At 37.6% G+C, this 14,105-nt stretch overlaps 1 long non-coding RNA gene across 8 annotated transcripts in view; it reads right to left on the reverse strand.

Moving 5' to 3' along the window:
• LOC141551936 (uncharacterized) overlaps window positions 1-14,105 on the reverse strand; it is a 484,713-nt gene that overhangs the window by 446,787 nt on the left and 23,821 nt on the right. The window lies entirely within an intron of this gene.

The raw sequence follows: 14,105 nt of genomic DNA on the forward strand, positions 1-14,105 counted from the left end.
CTGAAGTCCAGAAAGTTTCACAAAGATAAGAAATTTCAGAAAGATAATTCGAACCCAGCACCTCGGGGTTTTGTATGCTGCCTCCCTTACTTTGAAGGGTTTGTTTCCAAAGTGAAGGAGGGGTTCAATTCTTAATTTTTTTTTTTTTTTTTTTTTGAGGCTGGGGTTAAGTGACTTACTCAGGGTCACACAGCTAGGAAGTGTCAAATGTCTGAGATCACATTTGAACTCGGGTCCTCCTGAATTCAAGGCTGGTGCTCTATCCACTGCGCCACCTAGCTGCCCCAGGAGGGGTTCAATTCTTGACCATGCTAATTTCTTTTTTTTTTTTTTTTTAATTAAAAATTAAAATTTTTCTGTGTGACCCTGGGCAAGTCACTTAACCCCAGCCTCAGGAAAAAAAATTTAAAATTTTAACATTTTTATTAAAATTATTAAAAATTATTTATTTTTATATTGAAATATTTTATTGATTTTTATTTATTAATATTTATGTTTTTTATTTACAAAACATATGCATGGGTAATTTTTCAACATTGATCCTTGCAAAAATTTGTTTCAAATTACCCCTTCCTTCTCCCCCACTCCCTCCCCCAGATGGCAGGTAGTCCCATATATGTTAAATATGTTCAAATGTATGTTAATATATGTATACAGATTTATACAGTTATCTTGCGGCACAAGAAAACTTGGATCAAGAAGGAAAAAAAACTGAGAAAGAAAAGAAAATGCAAGCAAACAATAACAGAGTGAAAATGCTATGGTGTGGTCCATCCTCATACTCAGACCGTGCTAATTTCTATATGATTTTGAAAAGGTCATCTCACTAAATCAAGCCAATAAGCATATATTAAGTGTCTTACTATGTGTCAGGCACCCTGCTAAGCGCTGAGGATGTAAAATTCCATCAAAAAAAACAAAGCCAATGACCTTTTTTGGTACTGCTAGCTCTTCTCCCAGTGCCTGACACATAGTAGACACTTTAAAAATGTTATATAGCTGCCAAAGTGACTTTCCGAAAGCATGGAAATTATTTCATGCCTTTGAGAATCAACAAACCCCAGTGGCTCCCTAGTACTCTCAGGATCAAATACAATTTCCTGTGTTTCTTGTTTAAAGTCCTAACTCAGAAGGCCCCAACCTTCCCTGCCAACCTTATTATATTGTGGTATTATAATGTACACAGACAATGGCCCAATCAAACTGGCCTTCCTGTTGACTCTCAATACAGTGCCTGGCCCAGAGTAGCTTTTAATTCATGCTTGTTGCCCTGATTTCACACATATGACATTCTATGTGTTACGCTCCTCTACTCCACATCCTTCTCTGTATTTTTAAACACAATGTCCCTCATGCTTGGAATGTATTGCCTAACCTACCTCTGCATCTTAGAACAGCTCATTCATTTCCTTCCAAGCTCAAGTGCCATCATCTGGACAAAAGCCTTTCCGGATTCCCCCAAATGTTGCTAACCCCCCCCCCCCTCTGCCATTAACGTGTATTTATTCTGTACATGTTTATTGAGGCAATGGCATTCCTCCAATAGAACATGATTTTTGGAGAGCTGGATTGTTTCATTTTTATACCTACCATTGGCTGGCCTGTTACAGGCATTTAATAAATGCTCCTGATTGGTTGAACTCTTCCAGCTTGAAATTCTTTAATCCTGTGTAAGAATAATAAGAGGAGGGGCAGCTAGATGCTATAGTGGATAACAGCCCTGAAGTCAGGAGGACCTGAGTTCAAATCTGATCTGAAATATTTAACACTTCCTGTGTGACCCCAGGCAAGTTACTTAACCCCAGCTGCCACACACACACACACACACACACACACACACACACACACAGAGCAAGTAAAAAGAATTATAAAAGGAGAACTGTTTAGGGTACTGGTAGAGAAGTGACTTAGAAGAAGAAAGATTAAAGAGAAGTTTACCTCTCACCTCTAGGCAGAGAGGTGGTGGGCCAGAGGTGTGGAATGAGCCATATATAATAGGATGTTGATTTGTCTAGCTTAGCTATTTTATTACATAGAAGACTTTCGAAAAGTGAATTAACTCTGGCATCAGAGATGCACGAATAAAAGGAAATGCCAACAATATCTTTAAAATATAGAAGAAAAGAAAAAATTCAAAAGAGAATACAACCAGGGAAATACTGTTAAGATTTTATTAAATTTAACATAAAATTAAGAAAAAAAATTTCATGATCTCATATACAAATCTGTTTTTATTGTTCTTATTTGTATATTGAAATGTACACTTGCTGAAGATTGTTAAATTCAGAATAAAAAAAGAAAGTTATAAAAATAAATATTAGAGAATGATAGGTTATTATGTCTGATCTTGACTCAATTCAATCAAATAAACACTTATTAAAGGCCTGCTCTGTGCTAAGACAGTAAAGTACCAATTTGCAAAGTCTTCCATCCCCTCCTACTATGAATAAGGCTTTGTTCTAGATACTAGGGCTACAAAGACATTAGGGAGACCCAAACCCAATCACTGCCTTCAAGGACCTTATTCGCCAAATATGTGTCCAAAGAAAGCGCTGTACTAGGCCTGAGGAAGGTAGCAAAGCTTTTTTTAAGAACCCTTTCCATGAAGCTCACAGTCAAATACAGGACCAGAGCCACAAATTGGTATCGATCAATCATTTTACTGGGCACCTACTAAGAAAATAAATATTATCTAATAAATAATGCCATTCAAGTATCAAAGTGCTGTGTTTTTTATAAGTTGTAAGCTCCTAGAACAAAAGAACTATTTCTTCTTCTCCTCCTCTCTTTTCCTTTTCCTTCTCCCCTTTTCATTCTCCTTTTTTGCTTTTCCTTCTCCTTCTTCCTTTCCCTCCTTTTTTTCTTTTCTTTCTTTCTTCTTTTTTCCTTTTTTCTCCTTTTTTTCTTTTCTTTCTTTCCTCTCCTCCTCCTCCTCCTTCTTCTTCTTCCCCTTTTCTTTCTTCTTCTTCCTTTTCCTTTTCCTTCTCCTCCTTCTCTTTCTTGTCTTGACATCCTAAGGACCTACCACTGTGTCTAGCACATAATTATTTTTGTTATTTTGTCCTTTGTTCTCAAAGATCACCATAACATCAGGGAAATGATGCCCTGATATGCTAGTGAATTGGATTAAGGGAGCCTCACTATAGAAGATGCTTACTGGATGCTTGGTGAATTGAAATGATTTAATGTTACCTCTAAAAAATATTGGGGGGCAGGGAGTAAATTTTTTAGGGATGTAACTTCTTGGCATGATGGAGAAGATGTCTGGCAAGCTCAAGAAGACCCAAGTTCAAATCTTACCACAGATCCACACTAGCCATGTGATCCTGGGCAAGCTACTCAAACGTCTTTCAGGCTCATTTTCCTCATCTGTAAAATAGAGTTAATAATGGTACTCACCACTTAGAGTTGTTATGAAAATAAAATTAAATAATCAAATTATATATATATAAATATAAATTTTTGTGACCCTTAAAAGTCTCTGTTAGTGATTATTACTTAAAATTATGCCTTTCCAAGAAGAAAGTCTTCTCTTAAACTTTGGTAATTCCATTCATCTTCAATAGTAACTAATCTCCCCACCCCCACCACACACATATCCCTGGGCCTTACTTCTGATTGTAAACTATAAAAGTTGCCCCGGCCAGAGGCTCTATCTCTCTGGAGACCAGTTGGGAGTACAAAAGCCCTCCTTCTACAGACAAAAACAAGCCCAAGGAGGAACACTGTTGCTACGGGTCAGTAACATCCTATTCAGTGAAGGTTAGCACATCAATGCAGAGTCAGAGCCAATCTTGTATGGAACTTGCTACTCCTCTGTTGCCCATTACTCCATTGCCCCAGGCAGTCATTTATGTTTTTTGAAGATGCTAAGAAATGAGAAGGGGAAGAAATCAATCTTGATTGAAAAAATATTTTCTCAAATGGGTATTTTTAAGCAAGATTGTAAGAGAATCCAGAGGTTTTATTTATGTTTGTTTGTTTGTTTTAAATCTAAGATGAAATGGAAAGAAGTGTAGAATAAATGAATGCCTGAGAGGTCTGATTGTAAATACCCCATCAAGTCTTGTAGCCCCTGTTTGGTTGGCTTCCTTTTATTTCACTCTTTCTAGTCAGGCTTCCTTGCCTGAGGATGCCCACTCTAGCATGTGTTTGTCAGTATAGCCAAACCCAGCTACAGAAAGAAAAAATTTAATAAACCAAGAAGTATCTGCTTTCATCTTATTTCATCTCTCCACAACAGCCCCAATCATCCTTTGGACTGGAACTGAAATAAAAGGCATTATGGGTGAAACACAGAAACACTCAATTCTCTCACCTATCCTAGAATCTAATTAAAACAAATTAGGAAGACCACTCCTAAGCACTTAGCAAGTGTATAATATCATGCAAAAGGAGTTGAAAGGGACCCTAGGGGGCATTTAGTCCAACTTCATTATTTTACAGATGAGGAAACTGAAGTCATGAAAGGATGACTTGTCTAAGGACATATAGATAGTTAATTTCTGACTGGAATTTGTACCTAGATACTGAGACTAATTCAGGCACTCTTATTTCAACACAATTGGGTTCCTTTATATCTATTCATTCATTTTATGCAGTTAAAAGCATTGTCCCTGTTGTTCGATGAAGAACCATGAGTTACTTAGATATTCTCAATAATACAATGATCTAAGACAACCCCAAAGATCTCATGATGAAGCCTACTAGCCACTTCTAGAGACATATGCCATTTTTGACTTTATTCAAATCTTCTTATACAAATGGCTATCATGGAAACATTTTACATAATGCACATGTATAATCTATATCTAATTGCTTGTCATCTAAGGGAAGGAAGAAGAGAGGGAAGTATAGAATTGGGAACTCAAAATTTTAAATAAAAATGTTTTTTAAAAAATTTAAATCATGAATAAATTTATAATGGTTAAAAAAAATACTCCCCCCCCCAAAAAAAAAAATAAAGCAAAAAAAAAATTGTCCCAAAAAGAGATCCATAGATTCACCTAGACTGGCCCCAAACTGCATGATATAAAAAGGCTTAAGAACATTTGCTCCCATGTCTCTACTCCAATGAGAGTCGTTACCTCCAAGCCAAGATATGGAATTGTTCCTAATACTTTAGTACTGTGTACGCAACACAGTAGGCTTAGTGTATGATTGGATCCAATTTAAGTAATTTTAAACTGTCCCTAAAGCCTCCAAAGGATCAATGGGAAATATTTCTTGGATTTTTATCTGAAAAAAATTAGGATTTTGATTTCAATGCTAGATAAAGAGGATGTGTGGTACAGTTGGGTGCAAGACCCCCTTCCCAATCCAATTAACTAATCAGAGACATCATCAGGTACAAAGAGAAAACATTTATTTAACCCCTGCAGGGAGAGGTCCAGACACACACCTGGGTGCCAATCCCACTCCCACCACAGTGCTCCTGGAACCTGGCCAGCTTCAGGCTGGTCCAGAGTTTAAAAGGCAAAGGACTCGAGCCTTCTCATTGGATAGACTAAAAGGGCATAACCAACCTTGACCAATGATCACCAATGCTGGTTGCCTTCTATAGCTCATTTCCTGCACCTTCCTGTATCTCAGGTTCAAAGTTCATTCCTCCAGAGAGTAAATGACCTCTCCCAAGATCCCAGTCCTGGAAATGGGGATCATGTGACTCGATATTGAGAAATACTTCATCCAATCAGTCCCATTCAAGGAGAGAAGATAAATGGGGAGATGGGCAGATAAGCATTCTGGTGCTTATTACCCACATCTTCTTGGGCAAGTCTTTTAATGTCCCTGGTACCCTGTTTATTTTTATCTATAAAAGGAGGAATTTGGATCAAATGACCAACTTGACACAAATAGGAAAGGAAAAACAGGAGTAGGGAAATAGGAACACTAGCAGGCTAGGAGTCTGAAAGGAAAGAAACAAGTATTTATTAAGCATCTGCTGTATACCCAAGTACTACTACATGCTTTACAAATATCTCATTTGATCCTTATATCAACTTTGGGAGGTATTGCTATCATTAACCCCATTTTATGGGTAAAGAAACTGAGGCAAACAGGCTAAGTAGCTTCCTCAGGTTCACACACTTAATGTCTGAGATTGGGTTTGAACTCAGGATAACTCAGCACATTATCCACCAAGTTATCTAGCTAGAGGAGGCTCAGATTCCTATTCTAACATGAATCAGCTATCTGATCTTAACTTAATCTTGTCAACTTGTAGATCCTCAGTATCCTCATCTATAAAATGAGATTGACTAGATCAGAGCTTCTTAGGCTTTTGGGGATTGTGGGTCCCTTTAGGAGTCTGATGAACCCCTTCTTGGGATTAACTTTTTAAATTCATAAAGTGAAAGATATAGGAATGCCAAAGAAACTGATTGTGTTAAAGTTATCAAAATAGTTTAAAGGAAAAAACAGTTCTCAGACCCCAGGTTAAGATCCCATCAATTAAATGGTTCCTAAATTTCATTCTGGCTTTTGTGTTCCTTATGTCATGCAGTATCCTGAAAACAGAAAGCAAACTCCAGGAAAGCTGAGGCTAGATTTTGTAAAAATTTTGTCTTTTTATCTCAAATACCTAAAACAAAGACTTGTGAATATATATATATATATATATATATATATATATATATATATATATATATATATATACACACATAATAGGCATTTTATTTTGCAAGGCAATAAGATTAAATGACTTGTCCAAGGTCACACAGCTCGTAGGTATCACGTGTCTCAGGTCGAATTTGAACTCAGGTCCTCCTGATTCCAGGCCCAGTACTCTGTCCACTGCATCACCTAGTGTTTACTTTAAAATATATACTGATTTGAATATGATTCAGTGAGGAACTTCAGAGAAGGAAGGAAGAAAGGGAGGGGAGGAGGGGAAAGGGACAGAGAGAAGAAAAGAAGAAAAGAGGGAGGAAGGGAGGTAGAAAGAAAAAGAAGGAAGGAAGGTAGGAAGGAAGGAAGGAAGGAAGGAAAAAGGGAGAGAAGAAGGAAGGAAAAAAGGGAGAGATGAAGGAAGGAAGGAAGAGAGAGAGGGAGAGAAGAAGGGAGGAAGGGAGAGAGAGAGGGAAAAGAGAAGAAAAAGGAGAGAGAGAGAGATTCATCCATTCATTTATTTCTGAAACTTTTCCTGAACACTGCAGGTGCTAGTTACCTGCCCATTACTAATCTCAGCATTTATTGTATATATTTTATATGAATTCATATGATTTCCATAAAGAGAATGTAGGTTTTTTGTAGGCAAGGAAGGAAGGAAGGAAGGAAGGAAGGAAGGAAGGAAGGAAGGAAGGAAGGAAGGAAGGAAGGAAGGAAGAAAGAAAAAGAAAGAAGAAAAAGAAAGAAAGCAAGAAAGCTGGGGGGTAGGGGGAGAGGAAAAAGAAGATGAAAATTTGATGGACTGGGGCAAAGTGGAAGATCAAAGAAGGGGTAAGAACTGACTCTTGTACAGAGTGCTGGGGACAGAATTGCCAGCAACAAAGAGAAAATAGAGATACTGGATTCTCATTGTGATTACTCTGCCAGGAAGAATGATTCCTAAACTGAAAAAGACCCCAAAAAATGGCTACTAGGAATTTGACTCATTCTAAGTAAGGAGCTAGTAAGAGAGCACCATGCTGCTTTTGAAATAATAGCGATAAAGAAGTAGAACTGCATTTATATAGTGCTTTAAGATTTACAAAGCATTTTACAACTACTATTTTATTTGCACCTCACATTAACCATGGGATGTAGGTGCTATTGTTAGGTGCCATTTTATAGATGAGGAAACATAAGTTAACTTGTCCAGAGTCACAGAGCTAGTAAGTACCTGTACGGACTGGCTTCTTGACTCAGCAGGTACAGGGCTCTCCCCTTTGTGCCATTAGTTGAGGACACAGCATCACAAAATCATAGGATCACAAATCTAGAGGCCACAAGCTCTCATTTCCTTATCTTAGAGATGAAACAGAGACTTACAATTAGTAAGAACTAAGAATCAAGATAAGAACTGAGATCCTCTGCCACCAAGCCCAGAGGTTTGTGTTTGTTTTGTGTTGTTTCCCTTTGTACTGTGTGAATTTTGCAAGAGTGTGGAGAAAATAACTAATAAATATGTGAAATGCACATCAAAACAAGGTTGAGGTTTCACATCGCATACATCTTGTTGGCTAAGAAGACAAAAGAGCAGACCTATCAACACTGGAGGATTTGGGGAGATTGGCCCTAACTCCTAATTTACTTTTGCAAGAGTTGACAGTCAGTCCATCTATTCTGCAAAGTAATTTTGAATGTTTTTAAAAGTGACCCCATGTCTATATCTCTTGATTGGAAGAGCTCCCTAGCAGGACTATCCTCTCATAAAGACAAACACAAAGATCCCATTCATGTTTTTATTTATAATAAACATCAATTTTGTAGATGTAAAGGTATTGAAACAGAGCATGTCCTTATGGTTGGGGAATGGCTAAATTAGTTATATATGAGTGAAATGGGATATTATTATGCTATAAGAAATGATGGAAATGAAGAATTCTTTTTTTTTTTTGAGGCAATTGGGGTTAAGTGACTTGACCAGGGTCATACAGCTAGGAAGTGTTACATATCTGAGGTCATATTTGAATTCAAGTCCTCCTGACTCAAGGCTGGTGCTCTATCCACTATGGCACCTAGATGCTCCTGAAATGAAGAATTCTTGTTGAAGTCTAAGATATCCCAACAATATCAGGGTTCCTGGATCAGTATCAGAGGTATGGCAGAAGAATTCCCAAACTCAATTTGTTCTCCAAGTTAAGGGGTAAAGATTTATTTGTTTGTTTGTTTTACTGATTTATTTATTTTTGCTGAGGCAATTGGGGTTAAGTGACCTGCCCAGGGTCACACAGTTAGAAAAAACGTTAAGTATCTGAGACCATATTTGTACTCAGGTCCTCCTGACTTTAGGTGGTTCTCTATCCACTGTACCATCTAGCTTCCCCCAAAGATTTATTTACACTACTAACAGTGGGTTAAGCTCCAAAAGAACTTAAGGACCAATAAGATAAATGTTTAGGGAAAAGTGAGAGGGACCAGATATCTCACTTATTGCTATTCTAATTTTATGGCTTAGAGGTAGAATTGAGGAGTAGCTGGTTTTGACTTTATGCACAGGTGCTGTATCCATAGTTCCCTGGGCAGATCTGGAGGGGGAAGGGGAAAACCTGCCTGAGGTGTGTTTTTAGGTTTGAAGTGTCAACAGGTCAAGTGGCAGGCACTCAGCTTTGTTAACTTTAAGCACCTCATTTTTGTTGTTCATTAGTCTCAGAAACCCCATTATCATGGACCAAGAAGCTGTCATCCAATATATGTAACCTCAGCATCTGGTCAGATAGAGTATAGCCTAAAAAAAGAATTATGACATTTCTAATAGATTACTTCCAAGGTCAGGTGGCCTTATGGTTACTGCTACATTCTCCCTAAGAGCTGCACCACACCATTCTTAGAAGCATGGGAAAAGTTCAGTGAACTGATGCAAAATGAAGGAAACAAAACCAGAAAAAAAATACTACTACTACAGAGATGTCAATGGTAAGAAAAAAGCAAACTCTGGGTAGTTATAACACCCAGGCTAGACCCCAAAGAAGATAGATGCATCTCTTGTCTTTCTTTGCAGATGTGGGGAATTATGGGTAGGGAACACTACATACAATGTCACCTTTAGATGATATACTGATTGCTTCACTGGTTCCCATTGTGAGAAATATTGAAAAGTTGGGTTACACAAGCTTTCAGGTGGAATTGGATAGTGGGTACTACTGACATATAGGTTTTCAGAATGTGAGAAGGTAAGCAAGGTTAAGATTTTACAGAACAATTGAGTTAAATCTCTCAGAAGCTTGAGCAAACAAAGAATTGGGGAGCTAAGAAGGCACAGGTAAATTCAGCCAATCAGGAAAAAAACACAAACTTAAGATAATAGCCTATCCAGCCCAAAGAAGTGGTCAATGACCTCACTTGACCAAACCACTATTGCATGCTTGTGTAATAGGCTAATTGAATATTAAACAATATACCCTGTAGGAGTTTTCCTCCATTTTTGAAGTGGGATATTGGACGAAGGGAGAGGGGACATGATATTTTGGGGGAAACACAGTGAGCCTATCAGAAACATTGTAACCTGGCAAGGAATGACCCAGTCTCTGGTCTCTGAAAAGAGGGGACTGCACCAAGCTAACAAGTAGAAAGCTTCCCCCACTTCTCTGCTCAGAGTTCCCTCTTCCTGAAGAGAAGTGGAGCCCGCTTCTAACCAGAAAAGTTAAGACAATTCTTTAATATTCTTTTTTATTAAATTTTCACCAAGGAAAGGGACCCACTTGTGCAAAAAAGTCTGTGGTAGCCTGTTTTGTAATGGCAATGATGGATGTCCATCAGTTGGAGAATGGCTGAATAAGTTATGGTATGTGAGCTTTATGGAATATTATTGTTCTGTAAGAAACAATCATCAGGAGGATTTCAGAGAGGCCTGGAGAGACTTACATGAACTAATTGAAATGAGCAGAACCAGAAGATCATTATACACAGTAACAACAAGATTATACCATGATCAACTTTGATGGACGTATCTCTCTTCAACAATGACATGATTTAAACCAGTTCCAATTGTTCAGTGATGAAGAGAGCCATCTATACCCAGAGAGAGGACTGTAGGAACTGAGTGTGATTCACAACATAGCATTTTCACTCTTTTCGTTGTTGTTTGCTTCCATTTTATTTTCTTTCTCAGTTTTTTTTCCTGTTTTGATTTGATTTTTCTTGTGCAGCAAGATAATTGTATAAATATGTATGCTTCTATTAGATTTAATATATATTTCTACCATGTTTAACACATATTGGACTACTTGACATCTAGGGAAGGGGATGGGGGAAGGAGTGGAAAATTGGACCACAAGGTTTTGCAAGGACTAATGTTTAAGAAATATCCATGCTTATGTTTTGAAAAATAAAAAAATCTTAATAAAGAAAAAATAAACAAATAAATAGTTTCCTCGATATCTGATTTTCAGTGTCAAGAGTGTGTTTCTAACACCATAATTTTGTACTTTTATTATAAGGGATAGCTCTTTGAATAGAGAAAGAGAAGCTTCGATCTGAAAATGAAAATAGCCTAAAAAATAAGTCTAAATTTATTTTTTCAAGAAGTCTATGGAGGTCTGGAAAGGTATTAAGTGATGAAAGCAAATGTCTAGTTTTCAAGAAAAGGAAGAGAATGAATTCTACAAACTATAAGCCAGAGAGCTTAGCATAAATTCCTGAGAAAATACAGAATTTATAAAAAGATAGTTAGTGAATATCTACTTAAAAATGCAGAGATCACCTATGCCCTGGAAAGCTTCATCTAGAATCAGTTGTGCCAGACTGGCTTTATTTCATTTATTGATAGACTTACTGGACTGGTAGTTTAGGGGAATGCTAAGTTAAGTTTTGGCTAAGTTAAAATTTCAAAGCATTAAAGTATCTTGTGTTATTTTCATCAGCAATATGGAGAGATATGAACTATAGAAGAGTAAAGTAAGGTGAATATTTGAAATTCATAGAATGCCCATACCTAAAAAGTAGTTATTAATGGTTAGATATTAGCTTTCAAAGTTTTTAGTGTAGTGCCTCAGGGATCTGTGCTTAACCCTGTAGAGTTTAGTATTTTTTAAACGAATGAGTTTGATATAATCATAAATGGTGTGCTTATCAAATTTTTTGATGACTCCAATGGCTGAGCCAGGACTGAAAAAGATTTTGACAGGCTTTAACATTAGGCTAAATCTGGGACATTTAATAGGGACAAAGGCAATCTTAAACTTGTATTCAAAAAATCAATTTTGCAAGTAAAGGATGTGGCTGGCCAACAGTCCAAATGTTAAAGTTTTAGTCAACTGAAAACTCAGTAGTATGAGTCAACAAACAGAGTGATATGGCAGCCAAGAAAGGGATGGAAATTCTAGGTTGCAATAAGGGAGATGCTGGTTCCAAGACTAGAGGCTAGAATTCCATTATATGCTGCTGCATTTTAGGAAAGACACTAATAAGCTAAAAATAAGTACAGAGGAGGGGACTTGAAATGGGGCATAGTTTCAGATTGATGCCAGATGATGAAAGATAGAAGAAATTGAGGCTATTTAGAGAAGAGAAGGCTCAGGGAGGACATGACAGCTGTCTTTAAGGATGTGAAAGGCTGGCAGGAATCAGGATTACTTTGTGTGACCCCAAAGGGCAGAAGTAGGTAAAGGAAGGGAGGGAGGAATGGAGAAAGAGGAGAAGGAAAGAAGGGAGGGAAGAAGGGAAGGAGGGAGGGAAGGAGTGAAGGAGGAAGGGAAGGAAGGAAGGAAGGAAGGAAGGAAGGAAGGAAGGAAGGAAGGAAGGAAGGAAGGAAGGAAGGAAGGAAGGAAGGAAGGAAGGAAGGAAGGAAGGAAGGAAGGAAAGAAGGAAGGAAGGAAGGAAGGAAGGAAGGAAGGAAAGGAAGGAAGGAAAGGAAGGAAGGGAAGGAAGGAAGGGAAGGAAGGAAGGAAGGAAGTGGATAAGTATTTTTTATAGTACTTTCTATATGCCAAGTATTGCTTGAAACACTTTAGAAATATAACTACTCCAAAGATCATTGTTGTTATCATTGATTAGTCATCTCAGTTGTATCAAACTCCTTCTGATCCTATTTGTTTTGTTTTGCTTTGCCAAAGATACTATAGTGGTTGAAGAAAATATCTTCCTCCAGATAATTTTACAGATGAAAAAAAAATAAAACTAAGGCAGATAGATGATATCACTTGCCTTGCATCACACAGCTGGAAGTGTCTGAAGATGAATTTGAACTCAGATCTTCTTGATTCCAGGCAACAATGTTCTATCCACTATATCACTTAGCTTACAAAGAAGTGAATTTTAGCTTGATGGAAGTAATAATATCCTCATAGTAAGAACAACTCCATTAGTGGAAAAGATTTGCTCTCACTGGAAAACTCAAACACAAGCTGAATGATCATTTGCCAGCTATGCTACAGGGAGACTTTTTGTCCAGGGACAGATTGTATTAGGTTGTCCCCAAGTCACTTCTAATTCAGTGTCTATACCAAAGACTTTCTGATTGACTGAAAGTGAGCCTTGTATCAAACCCAACTTCCTTCAATGCTAAGTCAATCCAAAATCAGGGAGATGGGAATTCTGGTGAAAAAAAGACATGATACTCTTTTGGAATGTCTGAATAGAATGTTCTAGATTTTTGTGGGAAATCATGGAAAGTATGGGAAATGGACATTATTTAGCACACAAAAGGGTCTTGCAAACCATCTACTTTAATTATACATAATTTTAGGCTCCTCAATGTTTCAATTATGATATTCAATTAAACAGTTTTTATTAAGAACCAGCATAGTAGAATGGAGAGGCCTGGGTTTGGAATTCTAAGACCTGGATTCAAATCTCAGCCCCATGCAACCTTGGACAAAATTGGCCAAACTATTGAACCTGTCTGAGCCTCAGTTTCCTCAGTTGTAAAATGAGGGAATGTGTACTAAATGACTTCTAGGATCTCCTTAGAGATATGATCCTGTACATATGTTAGGTGCTTAGAGAAATTTTGTGAACTTAGTTTTAACATTATTAGATGAGTGAGAAAAGGAGCAACTTTATTTCACTTAGAGAGTCTTTTATTTCACCAATGATGATTTTGCAGATTCCTTCCAACTCCAAGTATATGTCTTGTGATCTAGTATCTACTATGGATTGGGGCTACAATGATGAAAAATGGCCCTCCCTTCAAGTTGCTTTCACTCAATTAGGAAATGCAGCATGTGAATATGTAATATTATCACAAAATTTAATGGGGCAAAGGCAAGGTCCCAGCAAGTAGGCATTGGGAAATTTGAGGAGGGAGCAATACAGAGAGAAGAAAAAATCAGACTTCTCATAGGAGGTGGTCCTTGAGTTGGACCTCACAGGAAGAGAAGTGTTTATCTTGGGTGAGAGCAGCGTGGCTCAGGGATAGGGGACAGTTTGAAATAGACGTGGGATAAGTTTGTGACACATCTCCTAGTGTAACTGGGCTGGAAGCTAAACTTCATACAAGAAGATACCCCACATACACAAGTGGT

Source organism: Sminthopsis crassicaudata, chromosome 1, assembly GCF_048593235.1.
Source record: "Sminthopsis crassicaudata isolate SCR6 chromosome 1, ASM4859323v1, whole genome shotgun sequence".
Taxonomy (NCBI): Eukaryota; Metazoa; Chordata; class Mammalia; order Dasyuromorphia; family Dasyuridae; genus Sminthopsis; species Sminthopsis crassicaudata.